General features: G+C 41.8%; 1 protein-coding gene across 2 annotated transcripts in view; it reads right to left on the bottom strand.

Annotated features, from left to right (window-relative positions):
- skia (v-ski avian sarcoma viral oncogene homolog a) overlaps positions 1-23,616 on the bottom strand; it is a 64,990-nt gene that overhangs the window by 38,716 nt on the left and 2,658 nt on the right. The gene's annotated exons all lie outside the window — the stretch shown is intronic.

The following is a 23,616-nucleotide window of genomic DNA, read 5'->3' as shown; positions in this document are numbered from 1 at the left end:
CACTCTTTAACACTGTACCTCACTCTACATCAATGTAGCTCACTCTACCTCACTCTGCTTAATGCTACCTAACTCTACAGCACTGTACCTCACACTACCTCACTCTTTAACACTGTACCTCACTCTACATCAGTGTAGCTCACTCTGCCTCACCCTACCTCACTCTGCTTAATGCTACTTAACTCTACAGCACTGTACCTCGCTCTACCTCACTCTGCTTAATGCTACCTAACTCTACAGCACTGTACCTCACACTACCTCACTCTTCAACACTGTACCTCACTCTACATCAATGTACCTCATTCTACCTCACTCTGTCTCAAGGTTCATTTATACCTCTGCATTTAAGACATAGTGTATAGCGGAACTTTCTGTGCGCATTTATACTTCTGTGTTCATGTATCTACGAATCTACCTGCATTGCACGATTTTTTAATTCGATAACATTTGATAAACCTTCGATATTTACGATAACATATAATGTTATACAGATAAAAAATAAGAAAAAAAAAGAAATTGCCTAATTATTGCAATTATTTAAATAATCAAACCGTAAACGCTGCAGTAGATGCATTCTGCCGGCAAAAAAAAAATTCTCCCTTAACTTATGAATGCAATTAGCTTCATTGATAATTGTTGAGAGTATAAGCTTCAATTAGCCTCGTAGCTCCAGTGTGTGTGTGTTTGTGTGTGAGTGTGTGTGTGTGTGTGTGTGTGTGTGAGTCCTGCAGGCCAGTCTGTGGGGCGGACATTTTGTTTCATAAGACCCTTTTTGTTACAGAGCTCAAGTGATCCACATCTGGAGAACACACAGGCACACACACACACACACACACACAAACACAGACACACACACACACTTACACACACTCCACTGACGTCACCTCTGTTCTCTGGCTTGATTAGTAGCACATGAGGAGATGGAGGGAAGAAAACGGAGGAAGGAAAGAGGTTCCAGGCAGGGGGTCCACAGCCACATGCACACAAAACACTTTAACTACAGTTAAAAGGCAACTCCGCCTTTGTTTTCCAAAATTATCTGCAGAAACAGAGAACTTTTTTATATATTTTTTATACCTTTCTATAAAAATAAAGCCAAAAAAGTCTGCCATATTGTCAAATTTACAACCAGAGTCGAGAGTTGAGTAGAGAGCAGAGGCGGAGCCAGACTCACCCATTCGTTTGGTCATTTGGATTGTCTCAAACACACTAAATTATGGAGGAATTTTTTGAAAGATGTGTGGAGTTTCCCTTCAAAAACATTTATCTGAAAGGATTTGGGGGCTTCTTTGGTTTACCTTGCAAAAGAGAGAGAGAATGAGAGAGAGAGAAAGAGAGATTCTCTCTTACTCCACGGCCGTTATCACCAATTAAAGCAACTGTCCTCAATTCAGCAGCCCCCCCCCCCTCCTTAACACACTCACAGACATCCACTCACACACACACACACACACACACACATGCACACTGAGAACAAAGGTGAAATCAGGTTTCTAACTGTGTCCCTCTACCCTTCACCACAACACTGGAGGGACGAGAGAAGAATCCAGGTTACAGAGAGAGAGAGATGGGGCCCAGTTTGGAGGAGTGTGTGTGTGTGTGTGTGTGTATGTGTGTGTGTTCAGGAATGTGTTATAACTATACTTGTCAGAGTTTTACTACAATTGTTATTAATCTGTAATATTTATGCATATATTTATCTAGTGCAGCATATAAAGCAATGCAATGTAATGTAATAGAATATAATGTAATTTAATGTAGTGTAATATATAATGTAATGTAACATATTAGATAATGTACTGTAATGTGTAATGTTATATTCTATGTATTGTAAAATATCATAAAGTAATGTAATACTAAGAAAAATAATGTAATGCAATGCAATGTAATGTAATGTCCCGAAATGTAATGTAATGTATGATAAAGTACTTTAAAGTAATGTAATCTTATATAATATGGTTGTATGTCCATACGGTGAATTCTCAGCAAACACACACACACATAAACAAACACAGGGACAGCGGTGAAAGCGGATTACTGAAGGGTGAAATTGACCAGCGTGCAGCGGCTAAGCCCTCCGTGCCACCGGGACGGCCCCATCACCTGTTGCTGATGCTAATGCTAATCCCAAAAGCAGCTTGGGGCTCAGGGACACGGAGGGACGCAAATACACACCAGCTGCTCCGGCCGGATACACGCTCCGAACCCGCAAACACACACACTCACACACACACACACTCACTGACTGACTGGATCCCCCTCACAGGCCTCCATTGTGAAAGGCTTATAGCAGCACTAACACTTTCACTGTGTTCTGGAGGAAAGAATCTAATCTTAGTCCTAATCTTAGACCTGACCCTCAAACCACTTCTGTTTCTGAGGCGTGGAGATGCTACAGACTGTCTACAGGAAGATTTGGAAACTTCTGGAACTCTTACAGTCAAAACAGAAGTTTCCAAAAAGTTTGAAACAGGTTCTACACATTTCTGATCCATAACACACTCCACACTGTTACACCATTACCTGTAACACACTCCATCCACACTGTTACACCACTGGCCTGTAACATACTCCATCCACACTCTTAAACCACTACCTGTAACACACTCCATTTACACTGTTACACCACTAACATGTAAAAGACTCGAATGTTACACCACTACCTGTAACACACTCCATTCACACTGTTACACCACTGACCTGTAACACACTCCATTTACACTGTTACACCACTAACATGTAAAAGACTCTAATGTTACACCACTACCTGTAACACACTCCATCCACACTGTTACACCACTGACCTGTAACACACTCCATCTACACTGTTACACCACTAACATGTAAAAGACTCGAATGTTACATCAATACCTGTAACACACTCCATCCACACTGTTACACCACTAACATGTAAAAGACTCGAGAGTTACACCACTACCTGTAACACACTCCATCCACACTGTTACACCACTAACATGTAAAAGACTCGAGAGTTACACCACTACCTGTAACACACTCCATCTACACTGTTACACCACTAACATGTAAAAGACCCGAATGTTACACCAATACCTGTAACACACTCCATCCACACTGTTACACCACTAACATGTAAAAGACTCGAGAGTTACACCACTACCTGTAACACACTGCATCCACACTGTTACACCACTAACATGTAAGACTCGAATGTTACACCACTACCTGTAACACACTTCATCCACACTGTTACACCACTAACATGTAAAAGACTCGAGAGTTACACCACTACCTGTAACACACTCCACACTGTTACACCACTGCCTGTAACACACACCACTTTTACACCACTGACTTGTAACACTTTCCATACCACATACCACAATTGACAACGTCACACCACTACCTGTAACAGATTCCAGAGTTACACTTCTGACCTGTAACACACTCCATGCCAATATACATCTGACATCTAGTTTATTTTTAATTTAAGCAAACGGAGATGAGTTTTTGTTTTAGCCCTAATCAAAACCATAGGTGTAGTTTGTGTCTCTAGTGTGTGTGTGTGTGTAAAAGAGAGAGATATAGAGTGACTCTCTCGCTCTCTCTCTCTCTCGCCCACACACACTCAGGTTTGTTTTTAGCCGACCTCCGGACCTCTACATTGTGGGCGTATTTTTAGGAAGCTGCTAAAAATAAAAGAAACTGAAATAAAGAGGAGAGAAGAGAAGGAGAGTAAACGAGTGCAGCGGGCCTGGAATTACCCAGAACACCATTCTCTGGATGTCCGGGGAACTGCAGTCAGCCTGCTGATGAGCCCTGCACTTTCTGGACCTGGGTTTGCCACCTTTGCACGCTCTGGCCCGCGTCCATCCGTCCACTCCTGTAATTAAAGCGCTACGAACAAGGCGACACCCCGGACAGACGACCCGCGGCGTCGGGATCTGCTTACACAGTACAGTCGTCTCGCTCTCTCACACATACTCTCGCGCGCGCACACACACACACACACACTCGCGGTGTCTCAGTGCGTCTGTACGCCTGCAGGGCAGGATGTTATGTTACCTTCCCAAATTACCCGTACTAGCGGTGACCTACACCTTCCGCCTACCCCCCACCCGCCCGGCCTGAGCCAGAATTAGCCTCAGCTGCTCACAGGGGTGATCAGACGCTAACGCTAGCGCCGATCTAGTGCTCACAGCTAGCCTGCTGCACACGCTCTAGCATTTAGCACAGGCTAAATGCTAATGTTGAGGAAAAATGCTGAAACTTCCCCACCCTCCACCATCTAATCTCTCCCTCTCCTCCTCTCTTTTTCTCTCTCGAGACTTCAGCTGTGTTCTGTTCACCAGATGTGGACTTTGGCTTTCGTTCCTCCACTTTCTGAGATGCGCCCAGATCTCGGTTCTCCAGCAGGGGTCTAGAACCACAGCGCCAAAATAAACTCCACATTCCAGAGGAGCTTCAGCATTCAGCTGTGCTCCTTGCAGTCTTCGTTTACTCTGCTTTACACGTTATCATTATTACACTCGTCTGTTCACCTCAAAAACAGAAAATCACCTACCTTGTGGCTCCACACACTGGTTCTTACAAGGTAGGTGTTTCTAATAAAGTGGCCAGTGAGTGTTAACACAAGATACTAGGTGTTTGTAATATAGTAGCCAGCGAGAGAAAGAGTAAGCTAGTAGTTTTTTTAAATACAGTGGTCAGGAAATAGAATTTTTAATCTATCGTTCTGTGTCTGTGTATCTCTTTAATGCTCTAACGGTCTGACTGTCTATTTATCAGTCTGTCAGTCTATTTAACTATCTTTGTCTAACTGTATGCTAAACCTTCTATCTATCTATTTGTCTGTCTATCTCCTTTATACTGGGGTGTTTTATCTTCAACTATCCAGAATTTTATATTTTAGAAAATATTAAGAAATTTAACAGTCTGTCTGACAGTCTATCTGGTCTGTCTATCCATCTGTCTGCCTTTCTGTCTCTCAAGTGCATGCCTCCTTTACCCTTTTTTCCAACTGAAACCAATGCAGCATCACTAGGTAGCATCACAATGTGCTTGGAGAAAATCGCTGGATCCCCAGCTGGTTGGTTGAGAGAGAGCGCCACTTATTCTACCCACCCAGACAGAGCATGGCCAACTGTGTTCTCTCTGACTTCGACTGCTGATGGCCTTCTAATCTTCGGGTCACAGTCATAGCACCTTTCCCCTTAATGAGAGTTTCTAACACTGACCGAATAAACAGGTGTGAATGAAGGGCTTCATTAGATCATCTTCAGTTCAGAACAGTACAGAGCAGAGAAACCAGCGAGGGCGACGTCAGGGATAGAGAGGTTAAAGGTCAGGCCCGGCGGAGGAGAGGAGAGGGTTACAGACAGGCAGAATCTCAGCTCTCATAACACACAATAAGTGGATTATTAAATGAGGGGCAGTCATGTGACTAGCAGGATTATTTCATTGAGGAGCAGTTCATTTCCTGCACACACACACACACACAACACAGTCCAAGAGTGTGTGTGTGTGTGTGTGTGTGTTCATGCTTTTCCAGTCCATCCGCCAGGAAGCAGTGAGGTAGCCCTTATTTAGAGCAGGAAGACCAAATTTGCTTAGCAACTACATTTACCCTTCACACACACACACACACATTTTACACAGGTTTTCAGGGTGTTTTGTCAAAGCTTTCGTCCTTACCTAACACACGTTCACACTGTGACTCAGCTCACACACTGACCAGCAAAGCCCAGTTCACACTGCTGTGTGAAACACACACACACACACACATACACACACAACAAGTCAAGTAAAGGTTAGAGAGGCTGATAAATCCAACAATTTCTTATAAAGGGGCCAATGAATGGAAACACAAGGTACAGTAGGTGTTTCCAATAAAGTGGCCAGTGAGTGGAAGCACAAGGTACAGTAGGTGTTTCTATTAAAGTGGCCAGGAAGTGAAAATACAAGTTAGTAGGTGTGTTTTTTTAATAAAGTGGTCAAGGAGTGTAGGAGCAAGCTAGTAGGTGTTTCCAATAAAGTGGCCAGTGAGTGGAAGCACAAGGTACAGTAGGTATTTCTATTAAAGTGGCCATGAAGTGAAAACACAAGTTAGTGAGTGTTTCTAATAAAGTGGTCAAGGAGTGGAGGAGCAAGCTATTAGGTGTTTCCAATAAAGTGGCCAGTGAGCGTAAGCACAAAGTATAGTAGGTGTTTCCAATAAAGTGTCCACAGCATGAAATTGTGGGGTAGTGAGACTTGAGGTCTAAAGTTTGGGTAAGCTGCTGATGTGAGTGTTTGTCTCTCTTGCTAACACACACAAACACACACACACACACACACACACACACACATACACAGACACAGACTCCTGTCTGTGAAAGTCACATGACCACAATGGTGTGATCAGTGCTGGACAAACAGAGACACACTGTGGTCTTAAAGGGACAGGGGTCTGATTTCAGCTCAGCCTGCTGCTCCAGTTTAACTGCTGCACAGAACTGGCTGGGTTTCTATGTGTATGTGTGTGTGTGTGTTCCAGAGTTGTCCTTTAACACACACACACACTGTGCTGGGACCTTGTTGCTTATCAGCAGAAATCGGACTCCTTCTCGGTTCTCCGGCTCTAAGTGGCTTTAGTCTCCTTGGTTGCTGCCGCCGAGACTCCAACGGAACCAAACAATGCTGAAGCTCCACCAGAAACACACTGCCTTTAAAGCGATAGTTCAGACCCAATCAATACCTTTATACCATGCCTCCCTTTATTCTCTTATAATTATGATAATTCTCTTATAATGTTTGGTACTTCCTTACCTTTACACTGGAGCTATAAGGCTAATGTGGCTAACAAATACCAAAAGCAAATGAGTTTAATGTGGCTAACCAGTAATAGAATCTATAATAATAGCCCAGACCAGTTAGCATGAGATATGAAGGTAATGTCGTTAACGAGTAATCCATGCTTAACTCTCCCCATTTAGCACTAAGGCTACAATGCTAATGTAGCTAACAAGTTACAAAAGTTTATACACTATCAAATATATCTACCCTATGGGCAAACTGGTGGGGGTGGTTCTGAGGGGACTGAACTACTGTCTATCAACTATCACTTTAAAAAGGGGGATTTCAACCCAACAAGGCTAATGTGCCTAACAGTGAATGGAAGCTTTTATTCATTGTTGACGGTATTATCACTGCTCGGTTGCTCTGCTACACTGTGTGTGTATCTCTCTTTGTTGTGTGTGTGTATGTGTGTGTGGTAGAGCGGTCAGAGCAGGCAGTTTTACCGCTTTAATTCTCCACAGAAACTTGTTTTCCTGAAGGCCGCTTCCATTCGTAGGCTAAAGCGTGTCAGGCAGAAATTCCCCACTAGCGCCTTGGGCTAAGTCCTTGACAACAACACTAATCTACCTCTCTCGGTCGCTTTCTCTTGCTCTCTGTTGCTTTTACTCTTTCTCACTGATCTCACTCGGTTGGTCTTCATCCAAATGTTTGGCATAACATACAGGTTTCTGTGGTAGGATCTGGGAGGCCAAACGCAACAGACAGTTCTAACAGAGAGCTAGTGCGCTATGATTGGACCATCTGTAGGGTTAGTAATTTCCAGTGCGACTATCTGGGCCAACGGATACAAGAATTACCATAGTTTTATACAAGCTGGATACTAATGTAGTAATGTAGTATAGTATAGGGTAGTATAGGTTAGTAAAGGGACAATGAGGTAATATAGAGAGTATAGTGTAGTATATTGAGTATAGATAAGCACAAGGAGTTTTGGTAATATAGGCAATATCAGGTAGTTTTGAGTGGTATAGGGAGTATGGGGTAGAATAGCGCTGTGTTATGTAGTATAGAGAGTATATGGTAATATAGTAGTAATGGTAATATAGCTAATATAAGGCATTTTAAGGAATATAGTAGAGTAGTACAGGGTAGTTTTGGGTGGTATAGGCCAGAAAAGGGTATTATTGGGTAATATAGGTAGTATAAGGCAGTGATCTCGCAAAGTATGACAGTGTGGTGGGTTCGCTAAGGAGGGTTCGACCTCGCCCAACCCTTATGAGCTTCATTCCACTAAAAGTATACAGAGGCCTTATCTCGCCTTCACTGTCCCTGTGTATGTGTGTGTGCGTGTGGTGGGGGTGGTGGGGTTAATTTGTTTGGAAGGTAAAGTACGTGGTCGAACTTTGAACCCTGTGGCGGGGGTATTAGGGTCAGACAGACTGACTGGGTGGAAGACGGAACGCAGCCTGATAACGTTTACATACTTTCAGATAACGGACCAGCAAGTACAGACACAACCTGAACCTGCAGAACCAGCAGAACTACTCACTCCATACACACTCACTGGACACTTTATTAGAAACACCTTCTGTACCTTGTACTTCCACTCACTGGGCACTCTTTTCGCAAAACTAATCAAAAAATGGGTTTATAATAAAATGACTAGTGGAGTGGTGGGGTAGGTATAGACTGTAATTTAGGCTCTTACACTAACCTAACCTGAAGGTTCCTCTCAGTTGTGGTGGAACAGTCCATCTCCGCTCTCCTCCTTCATCCATCCATCTATCCACTCTCGTTTTTCCACCACAGAACGCCCTTCTCCCCTCCATTTACTAGCACACGCTAATGCCTACATTAGTCCCTGTTAGCGGCTAGTGGCTCCATTATGGAAGCTCAGCCCTCATCGATTCGCTCCAGCGCAGATTAGCGTCAACTTTACAGTGATTAGCACCATCAGCCCTGTGCTACACCAGCGTCTGGAGCTCTCCACCTGCACGCACAGCAGATCTTCTACACCTGCCTGACAGATGAAGGATGAACCACGTTAGCATTAAATATTACAGCTCAGAGCTCTGAAGCACGTGGGGAGAGCTCTTCAGAGGAGAACGCAGCCCCCTCGCCTGACACTTTGAGGGCTTATTTTTACGGCTTTACTTCAGCAAAGTAAAAGATTAGTGATGCTAAAGAAGCTAAAATGCTAATGCTTTGGGATCCATTTGAGTCTGATACAAATCAAAACAACAATAACAAACAACCTTCACACCCTAAATAAGTACACTGTGACAGTTGTATTACTCTATTCGAGTATAGTGGTTGTAATTTAAGTAGCATTTGAGTGTGATTGAGGTTGTTTTTGAGTATTGGGTTGTGTTTGAATGTAATGACTGTATTTCAGTGGTTATATTTTGAGTTGTGTTTGAGTATAATGATTGTACTAGTATTGTGTATAGTGGTTGTATTTTAAAATGTGTTTGACTGTAATGACTTTTTTATGTATAGGTGTTGTATTTTGACTTGTGTTTGAGTATAAAGACTGCATTTTAGTTTAGGGGTTATATATTGAGTTATGTTTAAGTGTAGTTATTGTACAGTGGTCATATTTTGAGTTGTATGTGAATGGAATGGTTGTATTTGAGTATTGGATTTTTAACTGTGTGTAACTATTGTTTTTGAGTTTTGGGTTGTATTTAAGTTTGAAGATTGTATTTAAGCATTAAACTAAAATCAATAGGCAATAAATCGATAATGAAATTATCGTTTCAAGCTTGATTATAGCTGTATTTTTGTATTTTGGGTTGTGATTGGTTGTGGTGGTAGTATTTGAGTATTGGGTTGTAATTGAGAGTAATAATTATATTTGTATTTGAGAATTTGAGAAAGTAAGAAATGTTGAGCATTTTTAGGTCCCTTTTTACATCAATTTGATGACAAGTATTTTGCTTTCCACTCCCGATTATTAAAGTGCAAGGGCAGTGCGTATCGACTCTCATATCCTAAAGTGTGTGTGTGTGTGTGTGTCCTGAAGATCTATTGGTTGCAGCAGGAAGTGTATTCTGATGTTACATAGTGCTGCCTAAATTTGATTCCTCCTTCACTGACCTAGTGTGGGGGAGAGAGCAAAGCGAGAGAGAGAGAGAGAGAGAGAGAGAGAGAGAGAGAGAGAAAGAGAGAGAGAGGATTAGGCTGAAGGATGGGACTGTCTGTATCTAATGTTTGTGTGTGTGTGTTTGTGTGTGTGTGTGAGGATATGGAATGTACAAAAGACAAAACACTTGAATGTGTGTCCGTTACTTAAGCACTGAAGACACAACAATGTCTAGAAAATACAGAACTGTCTCACTGTCTCACAAATAACAAGAGTGTTCATTTTTTTACCACAAGAGCGACAATTTTCCCACTGAAGCTTCAACACTAAACTGATTAGCACTGAAGCAAGGAGGCTCCTGTAGCTAATATGTAATAGTGTATGTGTAAGTTCATACCCCACCAGTTCACACTAGAGCTACAAGGTAAACGTAGCTATCAAGTTATGGAAGCTTATACCTCAATGACTAGCACTGGAGCTAAGAGGCTAATGTAGCTAACGAGTAACAAAAGCTTATACCTGTACTTCACTAATTAGCAATGGAGATATGTAGCTAACATAGCTAACAAAGCTAACAAAGCTAACAAGATTTGGATGCTTAGGTGCCACCAATTAATGTGGCTAATCTAACCTCACATTTAAGATGGAAGGTCGGGTTCATGGATACAACACCAGAATGCACCAGAGTGTACTGTACTGCTGCCCCATTTAAGGTGGAACGCAAGATCACAGGTAAGGCACCACGATATGCCACAATGTAACTTCTGTCTCATTTAAGGTGTAATGGCAAGTCCATGGTTAAGGCACCAGAATGAATCTGAATTTAACTGCTGCCCCATTTAAGGTGGAATGGAGAGTTCCTGAATGAGTCCTTCATTGCGTTCACTTTAAGGCCACAGAGGTTCATGTTTGGTCTCGCTCTAATTTACTGAACACACAGGCGGGTGTGGGGGGATGACCTTCTGAAGCAAACAAGTGGGCGAGCGAGAGAGCGAGCGCGCAAGAGAGAGAGAGAGAGAGACGGATAGACGGAGCTGCAGTAGTGTCGTGTGTCAGGCTCATATGTAAATAGTGCTAAACCGTAAACAGATACCTCTCCACTTACGATATCCGAGACATCTTACCCCACCGAGTCAGACATGCAAACAACAGAGCGCCAGTGTGGGGCAAAAAGACGCCCCGGTAATATTCGGGACAGGCGGAGAGGAACGCAATTACCTGTAATTTCCTCCTGAAATAAAAGGCCTTAAAGAGACGCCGCTCGTTCTACCCCTCTCTTTATGTGTGTGTGTGTGTGAGTGTGTTTGTGTGGGCGAGAGATAGACAGAGAGAGAAAAAAAGGGGGGTGGGGTGAGGTGGGTGGGTGTTTGGTAGACCAGCTTAGCTCTCGGCCAGCAGAGAGTTGGAACTCATTTGAGTTGGAGTTTGATGGATTAGCTGGTCTACAAGAATTGCTCAAGGCTGCTCAAGTTGGTAATGCTTTGGTCAACTTTGGTAGTCATGATAGTGATCCAAGAGAACAGTCCATACTGGTATTCCAGTTGGTTAAACTGAATGAGGAACTCAGCTATTGACCAGCATATTGTATGTTTTTACCAGCATAACTAAATTGACCAATATGGTCATCAAGCTGGTCATATCGGTTGATGGTTGATGAGTTCGGTCAAGCTGGTCAAGGTGATAAACCACGTAGGTTACGATGGTTTTCTAGATGGTAGATGGATTAGACCACCTAAACCATCAGCTTTAAATAAGACGTAACCTCTGCTGGTCAACCAGTGGTCAACCAGCTTAAACCAAAATGATCTGTCTTCTTTTGGGATGTAAAAAATAATATCTGCACGATATGTTAGTTAAAAGTGAAAGATGCATGTGTGTTAAGTGTGTGTGCATAGAGTTAGAGTGTGTGTGTATTCAGTATGTGTAGTGTGTGAGTGTGTGTCTCCTCTTTCAGACACTGTTTTATTTAGAGCGTCTGCCCTGAAGCTCATCTGCAGGAGTGCAGTCAGGCTGCAGTTAGCAGTGCAGGATCGGTGACCCGGTCATTTAGCCCGAGGAGCCGCGCCGGCCGGACGCTAACGGTATTAAAAGCCATTGTTTCCAACACTTTTAATTCCTCAGGAGTAAACCGAGAACACACACGCCCTCGCTCCGCCCTCCTCCACCTTCCTCCGCTTCCTGCAAGTGTGGCTGTGTTTCTAATCGCGGCTGAGATCACTTCCCCTCCTCTGCTCTGCTTTCCTCTCCCGCAGGACGAGAGCCGAGGTCCAGAACGTTCTCAATCTCTCGCTTAAAGAACCCAAATCCCAAACAGCAGTGTGGCGATTTGAGTTTAAAACCTGCCTATACTGTACACTGCTTTTGTGATAACTAAAATCTCAACCAATCAGCCTTCAACATTTTGTTGCGGGCTAAATAGGAGGAGTTAAATTGTTGAAAGCCAAATGTTTGGAGCTAACCAGCTGTAGGCCTACAATACTTTAGCCCAACCCATTCAGCCTACAGAAATTACCTCCACCCATTCAGCCTATAGCAGTTTACCTTCACTCATTAAGAATACAGCAGTTTAACTCCACCCATTCTGTCTACAGCAGTTACCTCCACCTATTCAACCTACAGCAGTTTATCTCTACTCATTCAGCCTACAGAAGTTACCTCCACCCATTCGACCTACAGAAGTTTAACTCCAACTATTCAAGCTACAACACTTGTATATGAGGCTCACCCTCATATAGTATTATAGCTTAGAGTATTTTAGCCCCACCCAATCAATCCACAGCCCTTTAACCCCACCCACTCAGCGGTTAAGCTCCACCCACACAGCGTACAGCAGTATTCCATTTACAACAGTTAAGCCCCACCCATTCAACCCACAGCAGTCAAACCATTATACCTATCAAGCTTAAAGCAACTTAGCTCCACCCATTCAGCTTTTATCAGTACAGCCCCATCTATTCACACTGAAGTTTTAAGAAGTGTTTTCACACTGACTGCGTTTTAAAGTGGCACCGTCCTAACCAGCCAATCAGAACAGACTTTATTTACAAAATTACAAGCTACAAGACAGGAGTTTCCAATAAAGTGGCCAGGCAGCATGTAACAAAGAAAGAGAGAGAAAGAAAGAGAGAGAGATTAACAATAGCTGTTGGACACACACAATAGTGGACTCAGCAGCTGATGCTTTCAAAAATATTGGGACAAAAGGACCCGAGTGGAACGTCAGCTTGCACTCACACACACACACACTCACACACACACACAGACACACACACACACACAAAACAAAAACCTCTCCCATGACCGCGAGGGTCCCAGCTGAGCGAGAGAGCGAGGGATGCTCAGTTAGAGCCGCAGGGCAAAGGTCACTGTCTCACTAATGCTCAGTCACTCACTCGCTCACTGACCACACTGCTCTTTCTCTCTCTCTGTCTGATTATTTGTGCGCGAGCGAGCACCTTGTGGGGCACGGGTCACTTACACACACACACACACACATATATATATATATATATATATATATATATATATATTTAGAGGTTATATGTGCAAAAGTATTTAAACACTCCTTGTAAATGTGTAAAACTTGAGTGATGAAACTATTTTTACTCTTCGTTCCACCTTAAATTTTTGCAGCATTTAAGGTGGAATGGGGGAATCAAATCAGAAGTGAATTTCATTAAAGTTTAAGATGTGTCTGATTTGTACAACACTTATGATACTCCACAAGTATCTGGACACCCTTTTTAATTAAAGTGGCAGTGTGCAACTGCTGCCCCATTTAAGGTGGAACAGGGACATCGAATAAAAAGTACATTTCAGCATCATTAAAGACATGTCTTCTTTGCACAACACTTACATGTTACATAACTTTATGTCTAAAAGTATTTGGACACTGCTAATTTAAGGTGGCAGAGTGTAACTGCTGCACCATTTAAGGTGGCCAATTTCTGCATCACTAAAGATCATCATTGTTTCAAGTCAATGCTTCACTGCACAGTACTCATGCTACTCATTACACGGCCAAAAGTATTCAGACACGTATATTAATAAATTAATAGTGAGTAATTGTTGAATCATTTAAGGTGGAATGGTAAAAAAAAGTTAACATCAGCCTTGTTTCAGGTCTATGATTGCTTCATTGCATAGTACTCACACCACTCATTACATGACCAAACGTATCCAGACAGACTGCATTAAAGTAATAGGGAGTAGCTGCTAAATCATTTAAGGTGGAATGGTAAAAATTCAACATCAGCAGGGTATGATTCATGATTCATACATGGCACAATACTGATGCCTACAGTTACTACATGGCAAAAATGTCTAGACAGGCATTTTAATAACGTAATAGTGAGTAATTGCTGAATCATTTAAGGTGGAATGGTAAAAAAAAGTCATTATTGCACAGTACTTTACGCACATACATATGTTCTTGCTCTCTCTAAAAAAACACAACAGCTCAGGGTTTTTTTTTTGTTTGTGTGTGTGTGTATATGTGTGTGTGTTGTCCGGTTATCTCTATCACAAAACCCAGCTGTTCTGCGAGAGCCGAACGGAGGCGTACGATTGGACAGATTAAATGAATGCAGTGGGGGTTGAGGGGAAGGGTCATGTGTCAAACTTCTCTGTCTTAGACACACACACACACACACACACTCACAGTCTCACACACACACACACACACAGTCTCACACACGGCCGGCTAAAAGAGTGACTCGCTTCTGCACACAATGAGCCGAGGGTCCGGCTGACGCAGCAAAAAATCCCCCCATCCCCCTCACACCCCCACCCCCCATCCGTGTGTGACCTCTCTCCGTGTGTTAGAGGAGAATTCGGCCTTTATTCATTAAAACACTTTAAATAAATCTGTTCTGCATTATTCCCGAAGAGCGGTTATAATCCGCATTCAGAGTGTGGTTTGGTGTGAAGTAGAGCTGGGCAAAGTGACAATATATTATTGCAATGTAATAAATTTGTTATTGTGATTAATAATTAAAACACCTATGAGTATATAGTGGATTTTATCAGTGCTTAAAATTACACTTACTAACTTACAAACACATTTCATTACAGAGAGTTTAATTATTTCAGTATTATTTTGAGTAAAAATGTATATATTTAAATAACTGAAGTATTTAATTAGCATTTTTTTTTTAAACTGCTTCTACGAATGCATTTTGTCTGTCTCTAAATATACGATACTACTACGATTAACTCCCCTTTCTAGATAATGCTCCCCAGTGAGAATAGTGTACAGTGATGGCGAATAGAGATTGAATGTCTGAAGATCTAAAAACTCCTTAAAAAGAAACGCATTACACCAGATGGCTATGAATACACCGCCTGATCCCTGACACACTGTTTTACCACAGTTCAGAGAAGATTCTGGCTCTGAAACATGTTTTAAAATTCGCATAGCATTAAAATGGTGGAGGGATACATGCAGCATGCAGAGTGTAGTGCAGCATAAAGTAGTCCCCACAAAAAACACAAAAATCAGATTTGTTCGAATTTTAAGTTTAAGTTTTATTGTTCCAATCGTTATAATTGTAAAATGAATAGTAAACATATTTTAGATATTTCCTATGCTCTATTTGTCAGGGAAACAATTATTAATTTGGACCTAAAATGACTAAACTGTTTTAAGTCGCATTGGGCTTTATTAGTTTGATGTTTAAAGTGATCAGTGTTCTTATATTGTAGTTTTAGAACTGCATTTTTTTAAAGCTATTTAATGTATAGTTTATTTAAAGGGCAAATATTTCATTTTGTCTAGTTTCAGTTTTTAGCCAAAATGAATTTTAGTGATTCACTTATTATTATTTTAGTAGAAAAGGCATCCAAATGCATTTATCTTAAACCAGACAATTTCCCTCTGCCTCCTCTGTTCCTTTGTGGGCCAGTCAGGTAAATGAATGTCTTCCCAGTCTGACCATCACCCCCGTGCTGCTGGGGGGACGGGGAGATGAGCTTTTGACCTTCTCTCTTTCATCAGTATTTATTCACCTCTCCTCACTAATTGGATTCCAGCTACTGCCAAATGGGGGAGGGTCGGGGGTGGGGCAGGGTGTGTGTGTGTGTGTTGGATGGGACACAAAGGGGTCACAATACATAAAAGGTGGGAGATCGCCACATTAAGACAAATTACAGTTTCAGTTCGTCCTCCAGCGAACGCGTTACTCCTGCAGCGAAACGATGACTGCAGTAAAAGTACTCAAACAGTACTCAACAAATAGTAACTAGTAAATAGTAACTTCCACCCATGTGCAGTATTAAAACACTTTTTTTGATCGTTAATGTTCTGTAACATTTAGTTTCAGACCAATTATAGGAAGTTTAGACAAGCTGTAATCTCCCGTTAAACAATAGAAGGCGAAAAAGAACTGGTGTTGTGCAGTAGTCACACTGCAGTATGGGTACAACAGATTAGACGGGTGATTCCTGTATCTACTGTAACTGTAGATTATTAACCCTTGTTTATCTAACAGAAACAGGAAATAAAATATATTGCACTCATTCTGCTGCGAGACACATCTGCATTCAAAGGGATGCAGATTCTCTCAGGGAGGCAGAATTTCGGCACAACATCTGAAAAGGCAACTCGCCAAACTGACAACATTCTACCAACCAATCAGTGTTTAGTATAGTGAGACTCCATCCATGTAGGGAATGATGACAGGATGTAGTAAAGTTGTTTAGTGCGCTCAGTCACTAAACTGCAGTGTAAAACTGGGCAAATCTAACTGGACTAAATATACAAAATATAATGTAACTAACACATGAAGCTTATTTATGTTTTTTTTATGTCGGTTAGAGTTAGATTACAGTCAGTCAGAACTGCATCATAAACAGCTCTGACTCTGACTATTTTTTTAGAACAGTAGAAAAGTTTGTGAGTAAAAGAGAAGCAGGAAGTTGGGCCGAATGCTGAGTCGGGTCAGGCTGAGGAAGAAACTTTTTTGGGGGCTGGTTGACCCGAGATCAGACCAGAACTCAGCACTGCATCTCTCAGCACTGATCCAATCGCCACTTCCGCTTCCACTGCCGCTCACAGCGTTTATCACACTCGTGCTACGCCTCTGTGTGTGTGTGCAGCAGGACTCTTTTAGGTGCTAATTAAGTTTTTTTCAATTAGGCTCCTCCAGCAGGCTGTGTGTGACAGATTGAGCTGGTGATTACGGGAGAAGCTTGGTGGTGAGATAAGGCCGGAGCGTTAGCCGCCGCGCCGCTAACGTCCTAATTGCTCTGTGACTCTAATAGAATGCAAATGTGAGTCAATTAAAGACGTTTATTTTTACATTAGCGACGGGTTCACACGCAGACTAAGTGTTCCGCACACACTGCGCTAATCTGATCTGTTTTAAGATGTGTTAAAAACAGCTGCAAACTTTTATGTCCAATAAAAGTTAACTTTGTAAATTAACTTAACATAAAAATCCAGTTTATGAAAGACTATCAAATGTGAAAACTGAATTTAAATGCATTTCTACACAATTAGATTCATTCTCATGCATACTGAGAAATAAAATATACTAGCCATATCATTAGCACCGCTTTATCTTTATCTTATCTTTATTTCCCATGGCTCCTGTCTTGGTGCAAAATATCCGAGGACACCTTTAGAGGCTTTTTGGAGTCCATGTGTCAAAACAAGGGGAACAAGGGGAATGTAATCAATCTTACACCGGTCCTAATGTTATGGCACATCAGTTGAAAAAGAGTTTGGTTTCGAGTATCATGTCCCTCAGATTCTCACAGAAGCCAGAGATCTGTCTTTGTCTCTGTTCTGCGATCTGAGATCACAGAGGAGAACAGATCAATGTATGAGGTTCTAGGTCAAACTGGGGGAACTGACTGATATAGATCTGGTGAGATCTTTCCAAGTTTATTTATTATTTTCCTTCTTACAGGTTTAAATGCCTGATGTTTTAGAGAGAACTTCTACAGGTTCTATAGGTTCTGGATGGGTTCTCTGCAGCTCTCAGAGTTCTACCGTGTTCTTTAGTATGAGAGCAGGAGGCTGAGAAACACACAGAGGCAGATTTTCCTGCTGCAGCATTGATATTCACACTGACCAAGCCCAGCTGCTCTGAGACGAGCCTGAGTGTGTGTGTGTGTGTGTTGCATATGAAACAGGACATACCCAATATCCCCTGAGGGAGCCCACTTCCTCTGCAGGATTCAGCTGAACACCAGATATCCCAGAATCCTCAGAGGCACTGGGGTTTGGGGGGTGGGGGTGTTGGCTGAATGCCAGACTGTCTCAAAAGTTGCGAGTCAGCCAAAACTGAGAGAGAGCGAGAGAGCGGGGGTACAGTGCTCCTCTACAGCACTGAGGCTTCAACTCTTTAACTCTTACACACACAACTCAACTATACCGTACCAACTCAACTCAATCACACCAAGTCCAACTCATCTCAATCACAACACACATTGTTCAACTCAAATATATTAAACCAAGCCTGACTCAACTCAACTACACCAAACCCAACTCAACTACACTAAACTCAACTCAACTACAATAAACCGAACTCAACTACACTTAACCCAACTCCACTTATCCAAACCAAAATTAACTCAACTATCCTGTTCCAACTCAACTTAATCACACCAAGCCCAACTTACCTCAATCACTACAAAAATAGTTCAACTCAAATACATTAAACTAAGCCTGACTCAACTCAACTACACCAAACCAAACTAACAAAACCCAACTCAGCTACACTAATCCCATCTCAAATTAACTAAACCAAATAAATCACACACAACTCGACCCAAACCCAATTCACACTACACTAAATTCACGACACTAAAACAAACTTAACTACACTAAATTTGAACCAAACTAAATTAAACCAACACAACCCAATTTAACTTAAAATTAAAACCATATGAACTTAAAACAAAATAAAACCCAAATCCATTCAACTCTATTCAATCCAACTCAACTCAAGTAGAACTTGCTCTGTTGTTTTTTTTTATCATACATTAGAGGTAAATAAGGTTTCTGTAGTAAGGAGAACAGGTCTATACAGAATTTAATGTTTCTTTGTCAGTTCAAACAGTTCAATTACAAGGAATGTCTCTTGTTTATGCCTCTATTTAGAATGTTCAGTAAATGGTTCTGTGTTGCCTTGATGTTAACAGTGTAGTGCGACGGCAGGTTGATCTGACTCTGAGCCTACAGCCTGCAGTTCAGTCACCTCACACTGTTTACTCGCAGTACTGTAACCCCACCAGATCGAAGAGATACACGAGCAGCGACCTGAGACCCCACGTCGAAGCTGCTGTGCTGTTTAAGGTGAAACAGAGAATCTGTGGAGCCAAACTGACATACTGTGGAGGTATTTGCTAACAGACTGGTTTACATGGTTTGGAATGTATTTAGTGAGGTATAGGTATCCGGTACTTGTTAGCTACATTAGCCTTGTAGCTAATTATTGCATTAAACTATATTATTGTCATTTTAAGACCATTTAAATGCCACTGACTTAATGATAATAAAATGTCCCAGCAAAGGAAATATAGCCCTTAAAGAAAACAACATTGTAATTAATCATGGTTTAGGAAATATATAAATAATTCTTGACCCACTGCATTCTGTACATACTGTGAGTATGGAGTCGCAGTTATTGAAGCACTGATTGGTTACTGAAGTATGATTGACTGAAATCCTGTTCACTGTTATATAATATTATTGAGGTCATGTCCATTTATTGTACAATAAATCGATAATGTAATTATCGTGACAGGTTTTTGTGTAGCTAAAGTGTAGCTGATTGGTTGGATATAAGATCACATTGTTAGCAACATTAGCCTAGTAGCTACAGTGCTAATTGCTAGGGTATAGGTTTTCATACTTGTTAGCTACACTAGCCTAACTACACAACCAAGTTCTGTCTAGTATTTGGAAGGTCTGGAGGACTCTGGTGTTGAACTGAAGTATCGCTTTAATGCTGTGTTTCAGACTGCAGGGCGTTTTGGGTGTGGAAGTGAAAGAGCGAGACAGAACGCGAGACAGCACCGAAGCTCAGAACATCCTGTCTTTCGGCCACTTCCTGTTCCACGCCGAGAGGCTCAGACAGCAACACACACACACACACACACACAAACAGAGAGTGAGAGCGAGAGAGGTTGAGTAACAGCTCACCCGCGTCTGTGACCTTCCTTCAGCGAGCAGAGAAAGAGGAAGTTCCTTCACCCCACCCAGTGAGAAAGAGAGAGAGAGAGAGAGAGAGAGAGAGAGAGAGAGAGCAGGAGAGAGAGAAAGAAAGAGAGAGAGAGAGTGGTAAAGAGAGAGGAGAGAGAGAGGGAAAGAGAAGAGGAGGGGGGGCGCCAGACTGATTTTCACACATGAGGAACAGCTCAACATTCTCCACCAATAACTCAGCCAAGACACACACACACACACACACACTGATTATTCACTTATTAAGATTTATTATTCAGCACTTGACGCGATTGGTTAATCAATAACCAATATTCAAATAAAAGATGTGTCCATTTGTCTATCAGTCTGTAAATATGTTAGTTTGTCTGTCCATCTGTCTGTTTGTTTTTTTGTCTGTCTCTTCATTTGCCTCTCCAACTATCTGTTTTAGTTCATCTGTTTATCAAGTTTGTGTGTCTGTCTGTATATCTGTCTCTTCTATGGCTGTCTGTCTCTTGGTCCATTTGTATATCAGTCCTTCTGTCTCTGATAGTTGTCTACATGTCCATCTGTCTGTTAGCCTGTCTGTCTGGCAGTGTGTCCATCTGTCACTCTCTGTTTATATGTTAAATTTAAGGCAAGTGGCGATATGTGTGTGTGTGTGTGTGTGTGTGTGTGTGTGTGTGAATGCATCTCTTTGTTGAATCATATTCTGTTTCTACACACACACACACACACACAATACTCCAGTCTCTGCCTCATCAGCTCTTTTCAAGTGGAACAGTTCATGCAAATGCCCCGGTGTGTGTGTGTGTGTGTGTGTGTGTGTGTGTGTGTGTGTGTGTGTTGGGGGTCTTATCAGTTTTCCCCTGAGGAAATTGGAAGTGCTTCCCCCACCAAAGCCAAAGTTCTAATCTTGTGACCCCCACCAGCACCCAAACACTGCAGTGTCCAATTACTTAGTACATTTACTGTGTTTATTTACTCACTCCTATCCCACAAACAGTTATACATTAATTTTAAATATGTTATATTTAGTTATAGGGTCTTATAAGTATGTTATAACACCTTATAGCTACATAAGAAATACTTTACATCTCTCATTTGAGTCTTAATCTACAGTCATATCATATAGATATGTTACAAATGTATTGTGCATGTGTTATACATGCATTATTCATTGTTCTAACATGATACTATGTTATAAATGTGTTATAAATACATTATTCATATTTCCGGTAACACGTCAGGGGAGAGTAAGTGTTATAACTTGTGACCCAAACTTAGAACTAAATCTAATGCTGTAGAGTTCTAGCTTTCTGCAGAGTTGTTGGGGTGTAAGAAAAAGAGATATTTATGAATTGAACCCTTTATTAACCCTTTATCAACTCTCTGTTACCACCTTATGACTCATCACTGAGTAGGTCAGTGTAAAGCGGACGAATGTAAAGATAGTTTGCACCCTCCTGTTTAGCAGTTCCTGGGCTTTAAAAGAGAAAACGTGAATAATTATGTGATCCCCCAACCCACCCACTTCTCTACCAGGGTCTTTAGAGATAAGAGTGAATTTACACACTAACAATGCTGATGAGCTTCAGGAGGACCATCACTGTGAGCCTTTAGCCTCTAATCTACTCTGATCTCCAGCTGAACCTGCTGATTACAGCTCAGCAGATAAAGGTGGAACCCAGTTTACCCCCATTGGAGAACTAAGTGCTATTAAGTGTTCCCATTATTAACACTTTAAAGCACACTCAGAAACTCCGAGCAGCAGGGAAACTTTCAGAATATACCTTCTCCTCTCCAGACCAGCTGATCTCCCTGAAAGTCCAGGTAGTGTTTGTTTCACTGTATATGGTACAGTTAGTCTGATTAGTTTGGGTTGAATCTGTGCTAAATTCAATCCACCAACATTCTAACTTTGAAACTGAAACTTGACTGGACTTCCTTAGAGTCTCCTCAGTGGTTCCTCAGTGGTTCTTCAGTGGTTTACTGCACCTGAGGAACCGTTCCCAAGCGGGAAACAAGGTCAACCTCTTCCTCTAACCACGTACACCAACCAATGGTAACAACACAGCTCTTGCTGTAGTAAAAAAAGATTCAATTCCAAATCTATACCATAGTAAGTACTTTACAGCCCAGAGCACCACACTACAACTTTGTACACTATATGTCCAAATATTTGTGCACCCTCATTGTTGTCACAGACAGATATTGTCCCTAAAACCAATCAAATCCTTTTAGAACTATTCTAGAAGAAATCTGGAAGAAAGCTTTCCTTGGACAGTAGAGACAGTATCATAACAATTACAATAACTTCCTAATACATAAATGTTTATAGTGTGAACAAGACAAGAGTGTAAACCAAAAACAGCAACTTTACAGGAGAAAAAAAAAACCTTGTTAGCTTTCAGTGGAAGTCAGCGTAAATGTATTTTTTTTTCCAAGTCACTTATCATGATACAATGTAAAAAAAATGGCCAGATTCACATTACGGAAAAAACAATCAAAACAACAAAAAAAGAACATTTCACAAGGCAATTTATTTGTTTGTATGTAAAGCTTTACCAACAGTCCCAGGTCCACCACACTGAGGTCATGACATGCAGGAGGTGTGTGAACACACACACATACACACACCGAGCCGCCAAAACACACACATTACAGCTAAAACACACAACTAACAGTTTTATAACCCGAGGTGTCGGTGGTCAATTAGGGCCATTGTGTGAAATGGTCTGAGCTGCAGTCTGACCAACTACCCCCACCCCCGAAACCCCCCTACCAACCGCCAACCTCTGCTAACCCAAACCCCACCCCCTACCTCAACAAGACACCGCACCCACCACCAGTTTGCAACTTCCCCCACCTAAAGACTTTCACTGGTTTGTGTGTGTGTGTGTTGGGGGTGGTGTTTTTTTTTTTTTGAAGGTAAAAGGCCTGGTTGATCCCCTCATGTCAGACTGGAACGCTGACCCGACTGAAATCTGTCTGACCCATCTGGCAGTCAGACCGGCTCTGCTCTTAAACAGACAACTGACGCACTACTGTCGGCCAACACCGACACACACACACACACACACACACACACACAGAGCAGTGCTGCCTTCCTGCAGTTTCCAGGGATTCTATCTCTCTCTATAACACAGCTGCCCTGGGGAGCTTTACCAAACCAGCAACATCATCACCAGTATCACCATCACCATAGTCATCATCACCAGCAGCTCCATTACCATAATTTCCAGAAGCAGTAGCAGCATTATGCCCATTCAGTTGCCCTCAGTACCCTCCCTCTGAACCATCACCACCAGTATAATCACTATAATCCCCATGGTCAACATTATTATCAGCATTCTCATAATCACAATCACCAACATTATCAACTCTGTTAATATCATGATTACAACAGCATTGTTACCATCCCAATTATCATCATTCTTATCATCAGCTCAATCATCATAATCACTTTCATCACCATCACTGCAATAATCATCATTATAAACATGATCCTTAAAATCACTTTTATCACCATTCTTCTTACCACCTGCATTCTCATAATCACCAGCATCATCCCCACCATTACCAGCATCATCACATTTACTACACCATCACTATGACTACTTCC

The sequence above is a fragment of the Astyanax mexicanus genome, chromosome 12 (genome assembly GCF_023375975.1).
Source record: "Astyanax mexicanus isolate ESR-SI-001 chromosome 12, AstMex3_surface, whole genome shotgun sequence".
Taxonomy (NCBI): domain Eukaryota; kingdom Metazoa; phylum Chordata; class Actinopteri; order Characiformes; family Acestrorhamphidae; genus Astyanax; species Astyanax mexicanus.
This window is presented reverse-complemented; position numbering and strand designations above follow the sequence as displayed.